At 39.7% G+C, this 25338-nt stretch overlaps 1 protein-coding gene across 6 annotated transcripts in view; it reads right to left on the bottom strand.

Moving 5' to 3' along the window:
- The window catches only part of TPK1 (thiamin pyrophosphokinase 1), a 465159-nt gene that overhangs the window by 341660 nt on the left and 98161 nt on the right, over positions 1-25338 (bottom strand). Inside the window, exon 1 of one of the 6 annotated variants that reach the window (XR_011387489.1) lies at positions 22958-23686. The exons of the other annotated variants lie outside the window; for them this stretch is intronic. The gene's annotated coding sequence lies outside the window, so the exon portion shown is untranslated. Of the gene's footprint in view, positions 1-22957; positions 23687-25338 lie in introns of those variants that run through there. 6 annotated transcript variants of the gene reach the window in all.

The raw sequence follows: 25338 nt of genomic DNA, 5'->3' as shown, positions 1-25338 counted from the left end.
AACACTAAGCATTAATTATTCATTTTAAACCATAGTTCAAATTCAGCAAATTGTCCTTAATAAAATATAAAATGTCACCTTAGGTCTTGAGACAATCTAAAAAACAACAGGTCCTCAATGCACCTGCTTTTGTGGAATTGTTCTAAGATACACAGCATGATGTGTTTCAGCTCTTAAAGGTGCCAAATGAATTGTATCCCAAGTGCATACCCACTGCAATAAATCTAAACATTATAAAATCCAAAGTCTGAGAAATATTTTATCACATTACAAAGAACAATGCAACCAAAGTTTATAGCTTCATTTTTCCTAAGCAAGCCTTGTTAAATAAACCAAAGGCAGGTATTTCCCACAACAGTTCAGATGTCCATATCACATATACTGGAGTGCCTGGGATAGAATCTTGGCTCTGCTTCTGATAATGAGCGTCTTGGGAGGCAGTGATGGTTCAAGTGATTGGCTCAACCACCCATGTGGGAGTCCCAAATTGAGTCCTGGGCTTAGGTCTGGCCCAGCCCACGCCAGTGCAAACATCTGCAGAATGAACTAGTGCATGGAAGATGCCTTTATCCTCCCTGCTTCCTTCTCTGCCTTTCAAGTGAATAAAAAAATCAAAGCTATGCACTCTGTAAAAGTTCAAAAATAGGTAAAACTAGGTTTTTCTTACTAATAGTGTTTAAAGATACTTTCCAAAAAGAAAAAAAAAAAAACCACTAGATTCTACTGAACTAATCATTAACCTTTCGTATATGAAAAGAAAGTGAACCACTAACTCCTTAATATAAAGTCTGGTTTTATTTCCAGGAGACAGAGAAATCCAGCATTGTATCCTAAGTTCCGCCACTTGCTGTATGACCTTGAGCCAGTGTGACTGGAAACGTGATGTTGAGCCAGCCATTCAATGTCTCTGCATCTCAATTCCATCATCTATTACGTGAGGCTAATAAGAACTTCTACTTTTCAGGGTAAGACACAGATGAGCAGTCTGTGAAAAAATAATGTGAGTGACTGGCACATGGTAAACTATAAATTTTCAGCCATCATGGACACTGCTCCCTTCACTACCACCATCATCACACATTCAAACTGTTAAGGACTTCATTTATGCAAATACAAATTTGAGTTATTCTTAATTTTTTTGCTGGACAAATCATGGCAAGTTTGGAGTTTTAAACTCAGATCCTTCTCAGCCTTCAGCAATGAAAGCAGTCAAGCATTAAAGCTAAAGCATATTCTAAAAAGTATAGCAGTTCCAATGGACTGTTTTTGTTGAAGGACATAGGCAAGTGTGTGCACTTTTAATTGCTATAGAAATTTTCAAGCCGGCGCAGCGGCTCAATAGGCTAATCCTCCGCCTAGCGGCGCCGGCACACCGGATTCTAGTCCCGGTTGGGGCGCTGGATTCTGTCCTGGTTGCCCTCCTTCCAGGCCAGCTCTCTGCTGTGGCCAGGGAGTGCAGTGGAGGATGGCCCAAGTCCTTGGGCCCTGCACCCCATGGGAGACCAGGATAAGTACCTGGCTTGCCTTCAGATCAGTGCGGTGCGCCGGCTGCAGTGCACTAGCCGTGGCAGCCATTGGAGGGTGAACCAACGGCAAAAGGAAGACCTTTCTCTCTGTCTCTCTCTCTCACTGTCCACTCTGCCTGTCAAAAAAAAAAAAAAATTTCAAGCATCCCATATAAGCACATGGCTCACAAGAACCTTGGCTTTCTAAAACTATAAGAGAAATTGTCTATCCTCACTCCTCATTCCCTTTCACCTTACTTCTGTTACTCAAACAACAGCCTGGCTCCTCTCCCAGAGCCCTTTGCACCCTCTGTTTCCTTGGCCAAGAATATTTTCCATCTGGGCTTTACCTGTCTACTTTCTTCTTATGTTTAGAATGCAACCCAAATGTAACCTTTGCACATAGGCACTTCCTAATGATCCTAACTTTGAATTTTATTTTACTACCACCAGATTTTCTGCTTCAGTTCTAGTCTCTTTTTTTATGATTTCTCTTTCTGTCAAACCTGCCCTCCCCCCAAACACAACAGTGAACTGTAAGCTCCACATCAGCACAGAGCATGTCTTTTCTGCTCATGTCCCCAGATTTCAAAAGGAAATAAGCAAATGGTTTGTGTACAGCAGCATCCAACTAAATGTTTGTTAAATGAATATTTAATGCTGAACTTCACATTTTGAGGTTATCGCTTTGTTAGGTTTTTCTATTCACATGAATAATCATGTTCCACGACGAGGGCTGCTTTTTCTATTCACAAGGCTATTATGGATTGAGAATATATTTAAGCTTCAGAATCTTAAGAGAATGTCACACTTTGTCCTTGAAGAGATTAAGATATATTACCTTTCAATAACTACAGGCTACATTTAGAGCCAGAATCTATGCACAAGCCTAATTTCAGAAATCTTTTTTTTTCATGAATTAATTTAACATGCTATAAAGGAAAAAAAAAATAAAGGGAAATCAGTGCAAAAGCAAAAAGGGAACGAGTGAGCAAGAGAGAAGCAGAAACTGTGCAGTGACCCTTCTGCTAAAGTGCTATTTCTGGTAGACACACAGAAAACCTACGAGGCAAGCATTTGGCCCAGTGCCTAAGAAGCCAGGTAATCTTCAACATCCGATATCAGAATCTGGGTTCCATCCTCACCTCCAGCTTCCTGATAATTCAGACCCTGAAAAGCAGATGTCCATAGCAGTAGTGGCTTCCTTCCATCCATGTAAGAGATCTCGACTGACTTGCCAGCTCCTGGCTTCAGCCGTAGCCCACTCTTGGCCATCTCGGGCATTTGAAAAGTGAACCAGTGAATGGGAGCTCTCTCTGTCCCCACCCCGCTGTCTGCCTCTCAAATAAATTAGCAATACATTATTTAAACAGAAAAGAAAATGTGTGAGTTTAATGACTTTTTAAAAAAATCAAAAATATTCTAAAAGGGAACAAAACTATATCTACAATATAAATCCTACTTTAATAAATATGACCACACATCTATAAGCACAAATAAGAAATATTCCATGATGTTACGGGGATACTTCTGGGTTGTGCAGTTATACATTTTTATTTTTCCTTGGTGCTTTTTATGCTTTGCCTAAATCGTTAAATTACATCTGCAACCTTGATTAATAAAATAGAAATAATCTAACTGTAATCCTTAAACAGAACAAGGAGGACACCCCTGGGGTATTCACAGTAACTGGTACCGTAGATACACTACATTCAAAGGATGGAAAATGTACATTGTTCTTAAGAATAAAGATCCTAATAATGGTTACCACTGATCAAGTAATTATAACCTTCATTTTAGATGTTCTCTCATTTCATCCTCATAATACTCCAGTAAGGTTGTTTTATTGTTTCCATTTATAACATAAGAAAAGATAGTCTGCTATAAACAAGTGACAGGTGTGTACACACACAGGGACACACACATTAATTCACTCCTTAAACATTCAGTGGTGTGTTCTGCTATTCTTTACATCTTTGAAATCTCAGAAAGATTTCATTATAAAAACTCTCACTACTGTTCAACTTGTTTCTTAGCTTTTAGCTGTTTTTTTAATTTTTCAAAATTTCTGAGTAAAATGTAATAGTAGTACAGCTTCATGGGACACAGTGCAATACATACATATAATATACTTACATGTAAACTGATCAGACCAGGCGATCAGAATTTCTACCTCCATGTTTGTAGCCTATCAGCTCCTCTCCTCCAGTCCTTCATACACTGAATTACAGCCTTCCACTAGGCTGAAGAACATTAGAACTTATTATTTCTCTCAGTGTTCTGCTAACCCATACCCATCTTCCCTCAACCACCCTCCAACATTTCCCAGTCTCTAGTAATCACTATTTTAAGCTGAGACTGATTTTTCATTTATTATATATATAGATTCATTTATATGTGTATATATATAGAGAGAGAGAGCGCGTGCGCGCGAGAGCATGCCCATATACTTGTCATTTCCCAGATAACCACAATGGCTGGAACTGGACCAAGGCTGAAACCAGGAATTCAATTCCTGTCTCCCAAGTGAGTGGCAAGAATCAAATCACATGAGCCACCATTGCTGACTCCCAGAGTCTGCATTAGCAAGAATTTGGAGTAAGGAGTTGGAACTGTGGATCAAACCCAGGTACTCAGATATGAGATGAGGGCATCATATCCAGGACCTTAATTGCTAGGCTATACACCCACCCCAAGATCATTTTTTTCAGCTTCTACACATGAGAGAGAGAACATGGGCTATTTGTCTTTTTTGGATCTGGCTTATCACACTTGACATAATGAAATCCATTTCCATCCATTTTGCTGAAAATGTCAATATTTCATTCTTGTTATGGCTGAATAATATTCTATCATATATATACACCATATTTTCTTTCTCCACTCGTCTAATGATAGAAGTCTGGGTTGATTCCTAATTAGCTTTTTTTTTTTTTTTTTGATGGGCAGAGTGGACAGTGAGAGAGAGAGACAGACAGAAAGGTCTTCCTTTGCCCTTGGTTCACCCTCCATTGGCCGCCGTGGCCGGCGCGCTGCGACCGGCGCACCGCACTGATCCAATGGCAGAAGCCAGGTACTTATCCTGGTCTCCCATGGGGTACAGGGCCCAAGCACTTGGGCCATCCTCCACTGCACTCCCTGGCCACAGCAGAGAGCTGGCCTGGAAGAGGGGCAACTGGGACAGAATCCGGCGCCCCGACCGGGACTAGAACCCAGTGTGCCGGCGCCGCAAGGCGGAGGATTAGCCTAGTGAGCTGCAGCGCCAGCTTCTAATTAGCTTTTGTTTTAATACAGTCTGCCCTTATTCTGTATCCAAGGATTCAACAATAACAGAAAATATTCAAAAGAAACACTGCATCTCTACTGAACGGGAAGACATTTCTCCTGTCTTTATCCTCTAAACAATGCAGTATAACTACTACAGAGCATTTACATTGCAGTCTTCATTATTTGTCATCTAGAGATGCTTAAAAGTATTTAAGAGGATACACGTAGGTTTATGCAAATACTAAGCCAATTTATATAAGGGACTTGAGTATGTGAGGATTTTGGCATTCACAGAGGATCTCAGAACCAATGCCCCGCCAGGGGAAAATTGTGATTATACATTTCTTTCTGCTGTAAACTCAAACTTTATACCAAGCTACACATTGATGCTGTATCTAGAACTCTCACTTGGATTAAAGCAGAGATAACTAAATCTTTGGGCAATGATTAGGTCTTGTGATGCCCAAATAAAACTTTCATCAAAATGATTAATCATATATCAAGAACATTCACTGCTCACATGCTTTTAGGATGTTTCTAGTAACCTCTTTGGATGGATTATGGCCAGGATCCATCCAGGTGTCCAAACACTAAGACTACAGAAGTAATGAATGATGATTCATTATATGATGCTTGTCCCTTGGGCACAAGACAAGCCACATTAGCCTTGCCTTTCTAACCCCACAACAATTTATGCCAGCGATCAAAGGGCAAATGATCACAGTCTTAATTCTCTCTCTTTAGAAAAAAAAATCATTTAAAAGCTTTAAACAAAGAATATTGGTTCAAATCCCACATGATAGCAAAGGAACTTCACTGGTTATGCTGAATTTTTTATTCTGATAATATTTGATGACATATAAAAGGTACACACACAGTGCTCTGTATTCACTAAAGTTAAATTTACAGAGCAATCTCTGTTGAACATAGATATTTTTCCTTTTCACTCCATCCACAAATAAGACACACAGAAACTAATAAAAATGGCAAGCAAAATGGAACTCTGTACATTTTTCTGGAGTGAATCTATTTTCAATGGATACATTAAAATTTTCAGTTATTTGACAATAACCTTCCTCTCTAAACAGTCACATTGCCTATAGTGACATCAGTTCAGGGATCAAACAAAATACGGTAGCTATGGATATACACAATCCCAATTTGTTAAAAAAAGTCACTGAATCATTTTAAAATTTCTTTATAATAAAAAATTTTATATAATATATATATTCAAAGATTCACCTACCATGCATAGAAAAAAGGAACTTAAAGAATCATCAGGGAGAGAGTAGCAAGAATTCCTGCTATTTGTATGGACTCTACGAGGTCTGTGGAGAGGTCAGCATTGTGGCACAGCAGCTAAATCTGCCACCAGCGATGCAGGCATCTTATATGGGCGCTGGCTAGAGTTCCAGTTGCTCCACTCCCCAACCAGCTACCTGCTAAACGCCCTGGGAAAGCAGTGGAAGACGGCCCGCCTGCTTTGTCCTTTGCCACGTAAGTGGGAAACCTGGAAGGAGCTCCTGGCTCCTGGCTTCGGCCTGGCCCAGCCCCAGACCACTGTGGCCATCTGGGAAGTGAACCAGCAGATGGAAGTTCTGTCTGTCTCTGTCTCTGTCTGTCTCTGTCTCTGTGTGTGTGTGTGTGTGTGTGTAACTCTTTCAAATAAATAAAAAAAAAATAAAAGTCAGTGGAGAGATGCAGCCAAGTAACTGGAGAGCCTGGCACTGGAGGTGCACAGGCCCCCTCAATGGCAGGAGCTCCATTTCTGTTTCCTGGTCTGGGGATTCCCAAAAAATGTCTCACATATGATTTCACTTGAAGAAAAGGACTTTGCAGGTAAAGCAAAATTAAATCACTGTAAATGATTACTGAATATCCATATATATAATCCCATGTACTTGCATTTTAATCCTTGAAGCATACATTGAACTGTAGCCATACAGAGTTCCAATAAGAGAACAACCTGATATTCAGGGTCTGAATTAGGCTAGAGGTGCTGCCATTTCATCTCCAGCACTTCATTAAAAAACATTAAACATACTTTCTGTACAGCATCAGTCAGCGTCTCTCACTCTTGTCAAACTGTTAGTTACAGTGTATTGGAAGGATAAAATAAACAGCCCTTCCCAATTCGATTTATCAAGCTTGAATAATAAAACGTCATTATTGAATCATCATTATTCTGAACCAAATGTGATATAACCATAAAACACCACATGGAAGGAATAAAAATGCACATTTTCCCTCTAAACTTGTTAAGGATGACCATTAAACTCCACTTTCCTCAGACAATTGTGATTTAGATGATAGCCAAAAATGCATGAAAATAAATTGTCTATCCTATCTCTTCTTTCTCTTCATGCTTTATTTATGGTGGTCGTAACTCTGCAACCCATAAAGAGTGGTAGTATATTGTGTGAAGGCAGCAAAGTCAACATTAACTAACAAAGGCAGGTTTTATCAGAGAATAGCAAAGTTACTTGCCAAACTTAGGTTACTAAGAAAATAACAAATAAATTCATTGTAGTTCTACAGATTGCATTGTAGATTCAGATATGAATCTCTGTGTGCTGACTACTGAATTGACCTAATGTATATTCATATTTTAAATAGATGATTAAATGAGCAAAGTCAATATTATAATTCATTTTAGATGTCATTAACTAGATGTCCAAATCATTATGTTGAATATGTGTCTACTTAGAAGGAAATAACACTGAGTGATTTTAGGGGAAAACTAATCAAACTGACATTTGAAAACCAAGCAGATAAACCCATTCAGTCTTTTAAAAAGCAGTGAAAAATTAAACTTAAATGATTCTTTTTGCATACATTATACTACAAATGTATTCTAAAATCATTATGCATCATGGATCACTCATTCACATAGAAAATTATTTTCTCGGGATAAACATTTGTTTCTACATTTTCTCCAAAAATAAATGTGTATATAATATCATTTATGCAGTATAATTGAGCATTATATAAAACTTTAAAAAGTTACTAGCAAATGAAGATTTTGTATAAATATGAAGTTTTTTGTATGCTTCAATATTTCCTAGGAGAATAAACACTGTCACTTTTCAAATTAGGATCTCTTCACCTTCATACAAAAATCAGCTGTATTTGCATATACTAACAATGAATATGTAAACACAGTATCATTTAAAATCACTTCCAAGAAAGTGGAAAACTAAAAAGTAAAAACCAGCAAATATGTACATGATGTATATGAGAAAAATTATAAAGTGCTGAAGAAAGAAATCAGAGGATCTAAATATCACAATTCAATTTTTAGTAATGTCTAGTTTTTAATGTTAATTCTTAATAAACAATATATAAATATGTCCATGAAAATTTACCTCTAGGCTAACCAGTTATTCTCCTAGTTCTTTCCCTTGTCCTTCTAAGCCATAACATCTGCTTGCAAAGAAACCAGAAATCTATCTCAACTTTTCTCCTTTGAGACAATGATAGAAGGCAGTAAACTTGACTGCATCCCGTTAAAAAACATATTCCAAAGAACACTAATTGGAATGAGAAATAAGTCCACCCTTAAACTCATCACTATGGTGGGGCTGGCACCGTGGCTCACTAGGTTAATCCTCTACCTGTGGCACCGGCATCCCATATGGGTGCTGGGTTCTAGTCCTGGTTGCTCCTCTTCCAGTCCAGCTCTCTGCTGTGGCCCGGGAAGGCAGTGGAGGGTGACACCTGCATGGGAGACCAGGAGGAAGCACCTGGCTCCTGGCTTCAGATTGGCGCAGCACCGGCCATAGCAGCCATTTGGGGGGTGAACCAACGGAAGGAAGACCTTTCTCTCTCTGTGTCTCCCTCTCTCACTGTCTATCTGTCAAAAATAAATAAATAAATAAATAAATAAATAAATAAAACAAAACAAAACAAAAAAACTCATCACTATGGCCAAGGAACTATCTACCTGGACACAATTTAAGGGATCCACCACTGTTGTAACCATAAAACACAAATTTTAAGCAATAAAAATGCATATTTGTCCCTAAACTTGTTAAGTTAAAGTTAAGTATGACCACTAAACTCCATGATCAACAGCTTCCACTGGAACTCAATGGTTAGAGATGAGCAGATCCCTCTAAAGAGATAGGGTACTAACTACCAAAAAAAGAAGGGACTGCAGCCTACCAAAATTGGAGTGTTTAGTCAAAAACCAAGAACTATCCACATCCTTGAGTAATAACAAGCATGCTCTTTTTGTATATTAATAATTTGAAATTAGGATATGTCTTTTTTCTTTAAAGATTTATTTATTTATTTGAAAGACAGAGTTAGAGAGACAGAGAGAGGCAGAAACAGAGACCTTCCACCAGCTGATTCACTCCCCAAATGGCCACAATGGCCAGAGCTGGGCCAATCGAAAGCCAGGAGCCAGAAGCATCTTCCGGCTCTCCCAGATGGGGACAAAGGCCCAAATACTTGGGCCATTTTCTGCTGCTTTCCCAGGTGCATTAGCAGTGAGTTTTATTGGAAGTGGAGCAGCTGGGACTGGATCTGACACCTATATGGGATGCCAACACTGCAGGCAGCAGCTTCTTACCTGAGACACCACAGCACCAGCCCCAGGATACGTCCTACCAACCAATGAAATCAATACTTGGCCTGGTGAGAATGTGACACAGTTGTAAAAACTTAGTTTGTTATTCTTATTGATACATCTGGACCAGAAAAATACTTTTAACATTTCAATCAATGAGCCCTTCAAGAAGCATCAGGAAGCAAAATGAATCCTGATAGTTCACTGAATACTTCCTATTAACATATGATAACAGAATCAAGAAAACACTAGGATTGAAACTTGCGTTTTGATGACACCAGCTTGCAAAGAGATCCAGGAGCAAGTAGACTATTGTTCACTTTTTAAAAATGCTTTAAAGTGTAATTAATGGTGCAGAGGACAATACTGGAAAAACATGAACATCAGCAATTCTTTTGCCAAGTAACTCATAAAAGACAATCAATGTGAAGCTTTAGAAATGACAAACCTTAACCACCTTCTTCACTTTTCCTTTCTTTCTGGAGTACTGTTGCCTCAAATATGCCCACATACTCCTAAATGTTGCTACTTTGATGCTTCAAAAAGATAGTCTAACTTCCTTTCCCTAGAAAGTGAGCCTGATTTAGTGTCTCACCTCCCACAAATATTGTAGAATTATAGGGAAGTGACTTCAGAACACAGGCCATCTTTTCTTTCTTCCTCTGGAAACGGCATTCTTCTATCAGTCCTGTAAGTATGCCATCTCCAAAGAAGGTCTTTCATGTTATATACGTAAGAGTGTCAATTGTTAAAACAATGGAGTCACTGGGCTCTTGCTCCCCATGTAGGACCTCTGTCCTTAATCAGTTGTACTATGAGAATTAATAGTGGCCGGCGCCGCGGCTCAATAGGCTAATCCTCCGTCTTGCGGCACTGGCACATCGGGTTCTAGTCCCGGTTGCCCCTCTTCCAGGCCAGCTCTCTGCTGTGGCCAGGGAGTGCAGTGGAGGATGGCCCAAGTGCTGGGGCCCTGTACCCCATGGGAGACCAGGAGAAGCACCTGGCTCCTGGCTTCGGATCAGCGCGGTGCACCAGCCACAGCGTGCCAGCCGTGGCGGCCATTGGAGGGTGAACCAACGGCAAAAGGAAGACCTTTCTCTCTGTCTGTCTCTCTCACTATCCACTCTGCCTGTCCAAAAAAAAAAAAAAAAAAAAAGAAAGAAAAGAAAAGAAAAGAAAAAATGAGAATTAATAGTAAAACATGTCCTCAAACACTACTTCATACTTTGTGTGTCTGTGTGGGTGCAAACTGTTGAAATCTTTACTTAGTATAGAGTTGGTCTTCTGCATATGAAGATAATTAAAAATAAATCTTAATGAAGAATGGGAGTAGGAGGTGGGATGGGAGTGGGGGTGGGAAGGTGGTTATAGCGGGAAGAACCGCTATATTCCTAAAGCTATACCTATGAAATTTATATTTATTAAATAAAAGTTTTCCAAAAAAAAAAAAAAAAAGTAGGTCTTTCAGATTATTGCAGCCCTGGCCAACATCTCGACTGCCACTTTGTAAGAGATCTTAAGCCAGAACCAGCTACAGTAAATTGTTCTTGCATTCTTGACAGCAATACCATGAGATAATAATTATTAACATAACAAATCATTTAATGAGCAAATTTTCCCTCTTAGTGCTACACAAAATAATGTATTGTGCAACTGATGGTGTCTTTGACTCCCTAAAATGTGGCAATTAATCTCCATTCACAATCTGTTGCTTCAGTGATTGCTTTGCTCCTCTGCATTTAACATAGAAATATCTACTCTTGCTCACTTCTATTCTTTGTTTCGTTCTGCCTTTCTGCACTGAACACACCCTCTGCCTCCTCTTGGAAGCCTTCCCTCCCATAGCCAAATTATATACCTCACTTCTGTCTACTTGTCTCATAATAAGAGTTATCATTGCTAACTTTTCCACTTATTTATTAGAATGGTAACTGAATAATGCATATGTTAAGAATTTCTGATTATGACTTTCTTCACAAATAAAGATGCAGAATAACATGGATGTTTGCAGTATAAAATGGTTTACCAACTTTACCAAAAAAAAGTCTAGAGAAAATCATTTTATAAATATCAAATAGGTATTAATAGGTATTTTTTAAAACATCGTTATAGTTTTTCCTTCATTCCTTTTGGCAGGGATTGATATATCAGCCCCCATTCTCTTTCACCTTATTCTTTTTTTTTTTTATTTTTCTTTTTCTTTTTTTTTTTTTTTTTTTGACAGGCAGAGTGGACAGTGAGAGAGAGGGACAGAGAGAAAGGTATTCCTTTGCCGTTGGTTCACTCCCCAATGGCTGCTGGGGCTGGCGCACCGTGCTGATCCGAAGCCAGGAGCCAGGTGCTTCTCCTGGTCTCCCATGCGGGTGCAGGGCCCAAGGACTTGGGCCATCCTCCACTGCACTCCCGGGCCACAGCAGAGAGCTGGACTGGGAGAGGAGCAACCGGGACAGAATCTGGCGCCCCGATGGGGACTAGAACCCGGTGTGCCAGCGCCACAGGTGGAGGATTAGCCTAGTGAGCCGAGGCGCCGGCCTCACCTTATTCTTAACTTTAGTAAATTTTATTCTGAACTACATACATTTTATAGAAATGTCTCAAAACTTGTATGTATAAATTGAATATCATGTTTTTATTTTCACTGTTTTCACTTATGCTTACTGTGTACTTTTTTATCTATGCTCGTAAATAATACCTATCCCTTTTATTAACCCTTGTCCAAGAGATGTATGCTCCTCCATGTTTATATAAACTTTCACACATACACACATATACTTAATCAATGTAAGCTCATATAATTGGAATTGTTCTATATGCTAATTTTCTTCTCCTTCAACAATGTCTGACTGAAATTCTAAGAAAATGAATATGACTCTAATTCTGTCCTTTTCAAAATGACATAACTTAAGACATACCATAATACATGGTACTATTCAATAATAGGCATTTATTTTGTTTTCCAATTTTCTGCCTGCAATGGGAATGCTGCATTAAGTCCTATAATACATATGTTATATACACATATAGGCATACATATACATATTTTCACACACTGACTCATATTTCTGAGATAATCATAGTAGTTGGGATTATAAACCTGAACATACGAATTTTTTAACATTAATAGACATGGCTAGATTACAACCCATCTCTGCTAACAATATCAGATGTACGTTTTCCCATGTCTCCAAAACCAGTAGCAGTTATTCTCATTTTGTTGATCTAATTGGTGGAAATAACTTCTCATTTTAACTCACATTTGCTAAGCTGCAGTGAATATAGGCATCTTTCCAAATATTTGGGGTTCATCTAAATTATTTCCTCTCTAAAATGCCTGCTGTACTCAGTTAAATTTTTTTGTATAAAATTGTTTATCTAATCTCGAGTGTTATGTTTATATTATAGACAATCTCATCTATAATTTCTTCATACTTTCAATCCTGTATCTGTTGTTTATAATATTTTGTTAGAAAATGTACTGATTTTCATATAGTAAAATACACCTAACTTTAAGAATTTTTCTCTAACAGGACATTCACATATATTCTAATTGATTTATTTTCAGATTGCTTTTTAATTTTCATTTTTTACCTTTAAATATTTTATACCTTTTGAAATATTTTCATGTGTGATATAAAGATCTAACACTATTTTACAACCTTTATAGAAAAGGAAAATATTTTGTATATCATTTAAGCAACAATATTGAAAAGTTGGTTGAGTTGATCAAGTTTCCTTATTAGATCATTTTTAGAATAAGGAAAAAAATGTAAATACACATTATCTGTTCATCATAAACTGTTAACTAATCTAATTTAGGAAATATCTCTCCTTAATCTAAAATTTTGGTTAAAGCAAGGAAGCATGTTTTCACAAACTGAAAGTCACAAGGCCCAGTAGTCACAAAAACCTAGCTACACTCAATACACAAAAATATCTATAATGTGTCAGGAAATTTTAAGTGAAATTCAAAGTTTATTTTTAGCAGATAATGCTCAACTATGCTACAAAGCATTCTCTATACAAGTCTTCCTATATAACTGTCACTGTCATATAAAAGAGAGACAATCCGATTCTTTGGCTCAGAATGGATGTTCAAAATAGAATTTGCCGATGTTATTATCACCTGAGATTTTTCTAACACCAAATGTGACAGATAAGTCCAACACAGAGGTTGTTACTAATATTCTCTATATCACCAAATTTTTCATTCTATCTTTGCTTCTTTTCAGAAGGTAAAATTCTGAATCCTAGTTGCATACTTACTTCAACAGTACAAAATATTCTAAGTAGAAGCTGGCCATTTTGGCTCCTGGGATTCTCTGCCCTTCCAGAAGGGTCCCCAACTCCAGGAAATCAGCCAAAGCCTGACAAGAAATGTCCTCAATCCAGGAGGCCAGAGAGAGGCACTAAACTGGCCAGCATCAGCCAGGCTTCCTCCCTTTGATGGATAACAGCTGCTCCTCTCCACACCAGCATAATAAAATAAAGAATTCTACGCCCTAGTGGATTTTTTTTTCTTTTTGAAACATCACTTTTGATCTCTTCACAATTTATTATCAGAGGTGGCATTTTTGCCTGTGGCAGTTTTTCAATGAACTGATGTGTGTGCATCCACCCAGATCCTCAGCTCAATCCCCAACTCCCTTTTGAATTCCAATGGCATGCATAGTCACCACCACATAAAATACTATTTGTATACAGGTGGCTATTTCCTGGGCTGGGTCTCATTTTCACTACAGACTAGAAACTGTCAAGGGCAGGGCCTTCCTTATCTCCCTCTGAAGTTCTCGGTCAAGCACCCTCACCCTCGCAGGACACTGGTGAAGTCCCAGATGGTACGTAAATCCTTCCTGGCTGATTTACAACACACACACCACCAGTGCACTGTAAATCTCTTCACGGAAAGGACTTTGTCTCATGGTCTGTGTAATCCCAGCCAGCTGCAGGATCCCCAGTCAGGGCTCATTCATTCATTAATTTAATAAGCATTTGAACCATCACTAATTTACAACACTGGACAAGAGGCTTAAGGACTTCACGGCGACAGGATACTGAGGATATTTCTTTCTCAAAGAACGTTTTGCTTTTGTGTTTTAAATCCAGGAGATAAATTTCCTCAGAAAGCAGTTTCCCTGATTAAGGACTGAATGCTAATAATGAATGCAAGGCACACTCATCCACACAAGGTTTATGCTAATAAAAACATTGGAAACAAGAGTGCTCCAATTAAAATAAAGTCACTCTTCAATCTACGTATTAAACTGATAAATTCTAAAAACAGTGAAGTACACAAAAATACAGTAATACCTGACATTTTTGTCTAGCTTGCCAAAATGATTACTTTCTAACAAAAAATAGCTTTATTCTTTTCCTGCTGAAAGTATTTTATTTTGTGTAACATTACAGAACTTCTCAGCATTCTAAGGCGTGGCTCAAAGAATAGCTAAAATGTTAAAGAAAGTCAAGAGGAAAAGGTTGGACAATAAAAACATTCACTTAAACATCAAGCACACATTTGTGCATCAAATAAATAAACCTTTAAAAAAATAATTTCTTAAGACCTAAACCTGTGGTTCTCAAACTGGACCAGAACCACTACTGTTAAAAAAAATGAATAAACACAAATGTGCATCCTTGAACCCTTCTCAGATCTACTGAAACCAAAATGTGAGCTTGGGCTCTCCTGGTAATTTTGATATATGCTAAACTGAGACATACAGGGCTATGCTGAAAAAAAAAATGCAGAAGTAGGGTAGTATGTCAAACCTTAGTATAAGCTAACGCTCATCAGTGAATTTCCTAATCAAGAAAATTCTAAAATTTATAGGATAATAAAGATTAGAAGATTGCAAACTATACCTTAATATCTATTTTTAATAATATTAACATATAACTCACATACCATAATATTAACACATTTAAACTATAAAACTCAATAGGTTTAGTATATTCTCAGAGTTGCATAATCTTCAAAATTTTAGAATATTTTCATCATCATAAAAATGAGCCTTGGGTAACAATCTCCTATCCTCTCATCCCCTTGCCCTAAGCATCCACTAATGTATTTCCCATCTCTCTAGATTATTCTGGACATTACATGTGGTTGGAATATGTGGTCTCTATGTCTCATTCCTTCATTTTCAAGGTTCATCAGTGTTGTAGTGTTTGTCAGTACTCATTCCTTTTTATGACCAAATAATTTCCATTATATGGATATACCATACTTTGTTCATTTGACCATTACTAGACATCTGGGTTCTTTTATACCTTGTATCTAGTATAATATTGCTATAAACATGATCTATAAATCTATAAAAACAAGATCTATAAATATGCATGTAGAAGATCTTGAGTGGACATATATTTTTATTTTTCTTGGGTTTGTACCTAGGAGTGGAAATAGCTGGGTCATATGGTAACTTTGTTTAAGTATCAGAAGGATAGTCAGATGGCTTTTTTTAAAAAATGGTTTTATGCCTTCAAGCTGTTGCTTTAAGACTTATTTATCTGAAAGAGAAAGAGGTCTTCCACCCGCTGGTTCCCTCCTCAAATGGCCGCAACAGACACGGCTGGGCCATGCCAAAGCCAGAAGCTTCTGTCAGGTCACTCACATGGATGCAGGGGCCCAACTACCTGGGCCACCTTCTGCTGCTTTCCCAGGTGCACTAGCAGGGATCTGGATAAGAAGTGGAACAGATGGGTCTCGAACTGGCACCCATATGGGATGCAGGCACTACAGACAGCAGCTTAACTGGCTGTGCAAAAGTTACTGTATCAATTACGACCCCATAGGCAATGTACAGGGTTTGAATTTCTCCACACCCTCCCCGAGACGTTTTTAACTATACCCATCTCAGAGGATATGAAAGAATATCTCATTATAGTTTTGATTTTCATTTCCCAGATGACCCATTATATCAAGCATGTTTTCATGTGCATAATGATGATTTGTAAATCTTCACTGGAAAATGTCTATTCAGATCCTTTGCCGATTTTTATTTTTTATTTTGAATTTGTTTTTGATTTATGTTGATTTCACCTGAAAGACAGAGACACAGATGGACAAAGATCTTCCCTATACTGGTTTATCACCCAAGTGCCCACAGCTCTCACAACACACAGAGTCAGGCCAGACTAAAGAAAGGACTCTAAAACTAAATCCAGGCTTCCCACGTGGATGTTAGAGACCTATTACTGGTACCATCATCTGTGTCTTCCAGGATGTATATCATCAGGGATCTGGAATGGGAAACAGAACTAGGACACAAGCCCAGACACTGTTACGGGATGCAAGCACCTGAAACAGCATCTTAAACACCGCACCAAACATTCACCACATCCCATTTTTAGCAAAGATTTATGTAGTTAGTTATTTTTATATATTTATTTATGTGACAGACATAGTGAGACAGAGAGAGGGAAAGACAGAGATATTTTCCATCTGCTGCTTTACTCCCCAAATGTGGCAACAGTCAGGGTTGGGCCAGGCTGAAGCCAGGCACCCAGAACTCTATCGAGGTCTGCCACGTGCGTGGCAGGAACCCAAGTATTTCGGCAATCATCCACTGCCTCTCAAAACACATTAGACAGAAGCGGTAATGGAAGCAGAGTACAATGACTCCAATCAGGCACCAAAAAGCAGGCTTCACCTGCCGGCTGCAACACTTGCCCCCATTGCCACATTTTAATTGGATAAGTTTTCTTATTATTAATGTATAAGAGTTCTTTACACATTCTCAGTACAAATCCTTTACCATAAATATGATTGACAAATATTTTTCCCATTCTGTGCATTGTCTTTTCACTTTCTTAGTAGCATGCTCTGATACTAAAAAAAAAGTTTATTTTTAAAAGTTCCCTAAAAATTATCAGCTTTGAATTCACTATATTATGCTAGGTTAAATTTTTATTAAGATGCTGGATATTATAAATGGAAATGTATGGATTATGCTGTGGAAGTTTTATTAGATTAAGACAGATATTACTCATACTACATAGCTACGGCATACAAGCAATACCTGGGAGCAGCTAATTCAATTACCAGAATAGTACAGTCAGCCCTCCAAATTCACAGATGCTACCAACCTCGAACTGAAAATACCTGAGGAAAAGATTTTCGCGTACTGAACAGGTACAGATTTTTTTTTTCACTATTCCCCAAACAATACATTTACCTGCAGGTACCAAAATCTGCAGATGCAAAAGCCCTTCATATAAAATGCCACAGCATTTACATTATATTAGGAATAATCTGGAGATGAGTTGAAGTATACAGGAAGATGTACATAGGCTGTACATAAACATTACTTCATTCTATGTAAGGGACTTGAGCATCCATAGATTTTGATACCCACATATACAAGAATCAATCCCTCAAGGATACTAAGGAAAATTGGATTTATAATCACTTTGTTGAATGTGAAAAGGAAAGCTCTGTGACAACCTTGCCATCATCCATGCTAGCGAATCACTTTCATTGCAAGGAGGATAGTCAGAAATACAAAGATACACAAAAGAAAGAGTTCATGAACTTTCCACTGAAATTCTTTTTAAAGATTTACTTTTTTGGGGGCCAGCACTGTGGCGTAACAGGTAAAGCTGCTGCCTGCACTGCCAGTATCCCATATGGGCACCATTTCAAGTCCCAGCTGCTCTACTTCTGATTCAGCTCTCTGCCATGACCTGGGAAAGCAGTGGATGATGGCCCAAGTCCTTGGGCCCCTGCACCCATGTGGGAGACCTGGAAGAAGCTCCTGGCTCCTGGCTTTGGATTGGCACAGCTCAGGCCCTTGCGACCAGTTAGGGAGTGAACCAGCAGATAGAAGACCTCTCTCTCTCTCTCTCTCTCTCTCTCTCTCTCTCTGCTTCTCCTTCTCTCTCTGTAACTCTTTCAAATAAATAAATAAATCTTTTTTAAGATTTTTTTAAATCTTTTCTTAAAATTTATTTATTTATCTGAAAAGCTAGAGTTATACACAATGAGAAACAGAAATAAAGAGACAGCAGGAGAGATCTTCCATCTGCTGATTCACTCCTCAAATGGCCACAACAGCCAATACTTGGCCAGGGTAAAGCCAGGAGCCAGGAACTTCTTCCCTAGGACTTGGCCATCTTCCACTGCACATTAGCAGGGAGTTGGGCAGAAATGGAGTAGCCAGGACTTGAAGCAGTGCCCGTTTGGGATGCCGGCACTGCAAGCAGTGGCTTAATCCGTTAGGCTACAACAATGGCCCCATCCACTGAATTTTTTAAAACATTGCATACTCTAAAAAAATACTTTTCCTTGAGACATATGTGAGCTGTTGTGAGAGTACAGTGTTCAGTACCATATTATCAGGGACTCAGGCAGGCAGTAAAATGTTCCAAGGAAAAACAACTGGTAGAAAGAATGAAATTTTGGTAGAAGAAAGAAAATGAAAATGATCAGATTTATGAGCAAGGTGAAGCAGTCAGCACAGTTCATATTAATATTCATCAAATGGGAATAGCTGGACATGATGTAACAATAGACAAACAGAAACAGGCAGATAGGCAGGATAAGAAAACTGACAAAAAGAAGAGCAGGTAGGCAGAAAAACAGCTTCTCCTCTTCAGCACAATCTCTACTGGTCCACAGTACGACAGGTGCCATACTATTTTCTGATACAAACACAGAGAAGGGCCGATGCCGTGGTACAACAGCGTAAATCCCTGGCAGAGCTGCCATCCCATATGGGCACTGGTTTGAGTCCCGGCCATTCTACTTCCCATCCAGCTCCCTGCTAATAGCCTGGAAAAGCAGCAGAGCATGGCCAATACCTTGGGCCCCTGCACCCATGTGGGAGACCTGAAGAAGCTCTTGGCTTTGGATTGGCTCAGCTCCAGCTATTGTGGCCATTTGGGGAGTGAACCAGTAAATGGAAGACCTCCCTCTGTCTCGACCTTTCTCTGTAACTCTTTCAAATAAATAAAATTAATCTTTTTTAAAAAAAGAGACAGAGAGAGAAGCCAAAGACCTTATCTTCCCTAGTCAGGCATCTATCTGAGACGATGGGACAGCAGACAGGAGGAAAAAAAAAAAAGAAAGAAAAAAAAATCTCAGAGCATATATAAATGAAAGAGGCTAAAAATATTTAAAAATCAAAATGACAAAAAGCTGATTCTTCAAATAAACAAAACTGACAAATTCCTAGACTAATAAAAAAAGAGAAGACTCAAATAAAAGTTGAAAATGGAAACATTAAAACTGCACCACAGGGATCATTAGAGATTATTATAAGCAACTACATGCCACAAATTTGATAACCTAGAAGAAATGGACAAATTCACAAAAATACATAGAAAAAAATTCAGCAAGGAGAATTGAAGATTTTTCTGAAATTAGAAAATGAACCTAATCCCATCCAGATGTAGGAATTTAGTTTTGTTTGTTGTTTTGGAATATTGAGAAATATCTGCTTTCTCTTCATAATATTGATTACCTAAGTTGATAAATATACTCTAAATGCTCATGGGAAAAACATACCTTACAATTCTTTAAGTATTAGTAATATAATACTAAATTTCTCTTTAAAAGATTTATTTATTTGAAACACAGACTTAGAGAGATGGAGATGGAAATAGAGATGTGTGTGTGTGTGTGTGTGTGTGTGTGAGAGAGAGAGAGAGAGAGAGAGAGAAATTTTCCATCCGCTGGTTCACTCCCCAAATGAGAGAGAGAGAGAGACAGAGAGAGAATCTTCCATCCGCTGGTTCACTCCCCAGATGACCAAATGCAGGGCTAGGCCAGGTCAAAGCCAGGATTCAGGAGCTTCATTCAGGTCTCCCACATGGGCGCAGGAGCTCAAGTAGCTGGACCAATTTCCACTGCTTTCCCAGGTGCATTAGCAGGGAACTGAATCAGAAGCAGAGCAGCCAGGACAGGAAACAGCATCCATATGGGATGTCTCATGCCACAACACAGGCCCTCTACTTTTTAAAAGAATGTTGTCAATACATACTTTACAAATTAAAAGTACTATCATAAATTATATCATCTAACATGCAAAAATATGATCTTTATCATTACAGACAATACTGCTAGATGACAAAATGGGAAACAACACACACACTTTGAATAAACTAATAAAATGACAATTCTGTACATTAAAAAACAAAAACACATCTATTTACTGATTTTGTAAGAACACGAAAATAAATGGTAAATATGTAATAGCTTATTTTCATGAAATATTTCCTTCGCACTATATTATGCTATCAAGAATCAAGTGAAATAAAGACAATTATAGTATCTAATTAATCAAGTTTAATAACCATTTAATCTTATGTAACAATACATCAATCAGATGCCATCTTAAGATAGTCTTGGGGCCAATGCTGTGGCACAGTTGATTAATCTTCTGCCTGCAGTGCAGGCATCCCATATGGGTGCTGGTTCTGATCCCAGCTGCTCCTCTCCCAATCCAGCTCTCTGCTGTGGCCTGGGAAGGCAGTGGAGGATGGCCCAAGTATTGGGCCCCTGCACCTGCATGGGAGACATGGAGGGAGGTCCTGGCTTCAGATGGGCTCAGCTCCAGCCATTGTGGACATTTGGGGAGTGAACCAGTTATGGAAGACCTTTCTCTGTCTTTCCCTCTCATGGTAACTCTACCTTTCAAATAAATAAATAAATAAAAATCTTTTTTAAAAAATAGTCTTAATAAATCTGAAATAACAATCATACTGGGAGCACAGTAAATATATCATGAAATTAACACAGGCTTACAAGTTGAGCATTTGGAGTAGTAGTTAAGACAGGTTCCCAGATCACAGAACCTGGGTTTGAGACTCAGATCCACTCCCAGTTCTAGCCTTCTGCTAATGCATACCATTAGAGCCAGCAGGCATAATATCTCAAGACCTCAGTTCCTTGTCACCCACATGGAAGCCCCAGCTTTAGTTTTCATTTCTGGTTTCAGCTTGGTCCAGAACCACCTGTTAAGGCATAACATGGATATAGATAACGGAAATGTCTTCTTTCTCCTTGACTCAAATAATCTAATCTTCATAAGATAGGCTTACTTTTGGCTACAGGAATAAATGTGTGTGGCTTGATGAGGTGAGGGGAGAAGGAGAAGTAAGCAACCTAAATCTGTACTTCTGCAGGGGTCAACTGGATTCTTTTTCTCCACGGATCATCTATCACTTCTGAGGAATCAAAAACTGCTAGGCACAAAGTATTACTCGATCAGCACTCTTCCACAGAGTGGAAGTTTAGCCTCATCTTCATTTATGAGTTCGTAGTAAACCATAAGCTAAATTTAGAGCTGCTATACCCCCTGGCAGATAGGTAAACCCTGATCAAAGATAGGAGTTACTCTATGTGGAAACTTCATTCCACAAACTAATATGGCCAATTGTGTCTGATCAGATGCACGAATCACACATCACACGACCATCAGCCTCCATCAGCATAATGCTTTAGTTAATATGTGCTAGTACCTAGCACTTAATTCACAAACATAATACAGGGTGATAAGCTGAGCCATGATCTTACAATGACAAAAGCAACACAAGAATACAGAAAAAAACAAGACTGACTCTAGAAAGATAAAAAGGTAAGAAAAAGAGAAATGAAACAGGAAGAAATACAGTGTAGTCAGTATGGAGTAAGCCTTTGGGAGAGAAAAATAAAAACCTAAAGGAATACATCAAAGAATTTCTCCACATCCTGGGGAAATACTGATGTCTATTATTGAGAAATCTCAAAATATTGTTTCCGTTTGAGACTTTTCAAACTGACCTGCTACAACAACACTGCTGCAAACACTTAAAAAATTAGGATTCAAGATAGAAAAGAGCACAGGCAATGGCAAAATGCTCAGTAACATTCTTCTATACATTCTTAATTCAATTTCATAACATTCTTATTCCACAGTTGGAAATAATTTGTTGTTTATATTTTTCCTTACCCATTTTCCTCAAATAGTTACTATAAATGTACCTTAAAATGAGTTACAGAACTAAACACAGGCACCAGTCATTAAACTGAAAGAATTTAAAATTTAAAAACTACTTGTGATTTTTCCTTTACTTGAGACACTACTTAAATTTATGGAAGTGACACTATGCATTGCCACAATTCATAAATATATTTTAATTTTTATCCAAAAATGAAAATAAGGCAGGAGAAATTACATCATTCAACGCTCAAAAATTATGATTATTTTAAATGCCACAAGATACCTGTTATTAGGATAATAAAGCTGAAATGCCAAAAGTCATTACTGATATCACAGCAAAGCATAAGCACTAGTATGTAGTATATAATCCCTTTGTTTAGCCACGTATTTATCAAGTATAAGAGTCTTTCTACAAATAATTTGGTGAACCTTCTGACAGAAACACCATATAACAAATATAACGGAAACCCACTCCAAAGGCCAAAATGTCAAGGACCAAGGCCGACACCTGACTACGGAGCCTGCTCAGCGCAGATAGCGTGAACAAGAGAAGGTCTGTTTCCCAGCTCACAGGAGGGCGGCTGGGAAGGCGCCAGCTGCAAGGGACACGAAGACTCCTGCAACCCAGCAAGCACGTGGGTCGCGCCAGCCACAAAGCTAAAACACACACACACACACACACACACACACACCTCTCTAGGATGAAAAGCCCACGAAGCAGAGGCCCCCTGCAGCACGAGCCTGGGCGCCCCGTCCTCGTGTGCGGGAGCCCCGTCCTCGTGAGCGGGAGCCCGGTCCTCCTGTGCGTGTCCTCGTGAGCGGGAGCCCGGTCCTCCTGTGCATGTCCACGTGAGCGGGAGCCCGGTCCTCCTGTGCATGTCCACGTGAGCGGGAGCCCGGTCCTCGGGTGCGTGTCCACGTGAGCGGGAGCCCGGTCCTCCTGTGCATGTCCACGTGAGCGGGAGCCCGGTCCTCGGGTGCGTGTCCACGTGAGCGGGAGCATGCTCATCCATGTGATAAGTGTGGAGCCCCGTCCTCGTGTGCGTGTCCACGTGAGCGGGAGCCTGGTCCTCCTGTGCGTGTCCACGTGAGCGGGAGCCCGGTCCTCCTGTGCATGTCCACGTGAGCGGGAGCCCGGTCCTCGTGTGCGTGTCCACGTGAGCGGGAGCCCGGTCCTCCTGTGCATGTCCACGTGAGCGGGAGCCCGGTCCTCGTGTGCGTGTCCACGTGAGCGGGAGCACCGTCCACGTGAGCCAGAGCCCCATCCTCAAGTGCATGTCCACGTGAGCAGGAGCCCGGTCCTCGGGTGCGTGTCCACGTGAGCGGGAGCATGCTCATCCATGTGATAAGTGTGGAGCCCCGTCCTCGTGTGCGTGTCCACGTGAGCAGGAGCCCGGTCCTCCTGTGCGTGTCCACGTGAGCGGGAGCCCGGTCCTCCTGTGCGTGTCCACGTGAGCAGGGGGGGTCCTCGTGTGCGTGTCCACGTGAGCAGGAGCCCGGTCCTCAGGTGCGTGTCCACGTGAGCGGGAGCCCGGTCCTCGGGTGCGTGTCCACGTGAGCGGGAGCACCGTCCACGTGAGCCAGAGCCCCATCCTCAAGTGCATGTCCACGTGAGCAGGACGGGCGGGTGTTCCCTACAAGAGCGCTGAAATGGAGAGGACCCTGGCTCCTGTCTCAACACCCGCGGGCGGCACCAGGGCAGTGAAGCTGCACGAGGCCTGAGCCCACCCGCTGCAGACCTCCCGCCCGGCCCTGGGGCAGAGCCGGTGAGGAGACCGCGGCCGCACCGCCCGGGCCTCCGCTGTCCTCACTGCCGGGCCGCTCTCCCGCGCTCGGACTCCGAGCTCTCCTCCCGGGCAGAGGCACCGCCCGCAGCCCGGCGCTGGCCAGGTGTTACCAACAGTCAGCCCGGCCACCTGCCATCGGATTGTGCCCTGGCGAATGGCATTCGCCCTCACTGATCCGTGTTCTCAATGTCGTAGGACACATCTCATTAAATAACTGACAGTAGATTAGAAAAAAAGAACAGGAGCAAATAGACTATACCTTTAAGTTATTTTATATTGACTGGGTGTCTGACACGACTTACAGCTTCTAAAAGTAGGTTTGGCAGAAAAACACTCTAGTTTGCTAAGGTAGGCAATTAATCAAAACTCCTCTTAACTAGGAATACAGATGATTATAGTCTGATCTTCCCTCCACTGGCAGTCAGAGACTGAACCATCCGATGTGCCTAGTGAACAAAAAAATATAAAGTCTCATTTCACAACCTCAAATCTTTGTTACACTGAATGACTGACAGAGAATGCCACCGAATTTTGCTCAGGGCCTCAAGGTCCTACTTTGCTCCAATGTAACAGCAGCATCCATATATAGCTGTTCATAGTTACTAACAGAAATATAACTAGCATCGCAAGCATGATATAAAAATAATTTTCTGCAAGTAGAACTTTCAGAACATGTATTCACCCCATTTAAACATAATTAGAGTAATGAATCCTCAGCCCTTAATTCCATTAAGTAAGAAAAAACTATTTTCTATTTTTTCTAAAAACCAAGTTTTCACATGCTCTCTATTTTTCCTCATGGAGAAAAGAAATGCTGCATCATTAGAACTAGGCAGCGGACCTAGCTAGATTTGGTTTTCTACTTTGAAAAGATCAATGATTCATTACTCCAAGAAAATATTAGCAAGCTATTAAAGCTCGCATATAATTCTGCTATCACTGGGAGGAAAATGCTAGTTTTAGACAAATCTGTGGCATTAATGTGCTATATTTTTGCTTTGTTCTGTAAGACAAGATATAAATGAGCACAAATGAAACGAATTATTTTAGAGGCCTCCGTTAAAAACTTCCCATAAAAAGTAGAAACAGGGTTCCATTTGTAATATGATAAAACATTCCTATCTCATTTCCAACAATAAGAAATGGTATTTCATTCAACCAGTAAGAATTTTGGATCATAATACTCAAAGGCCCATTGAATGCTCTGACAGAATAAATACTTTGATTCATTAATAATTGGTGTTACTAAAATAAAAAGTAATGAATAACAAAACTAAGTGATCTCT

This window comes from Oryctolagus cuniculus, chromosome 3 (genome assembly GCF_964237555.1).
Source record: "Oryctolagus cuniculus chromosome 3, mOryCun1.1, whole genome shotgun sequence".
Taxonomy (NCBI): domain Eukaryota; kingdom Metazoa; phylum Chordata; class Mammalia; order Lagomorpha; family Leporidae; genus Oryctolagus; species Oryctolagus cuniculus.
This window is presented reverse-complemented; position numbering and strand designations above follow the sequence as displayed.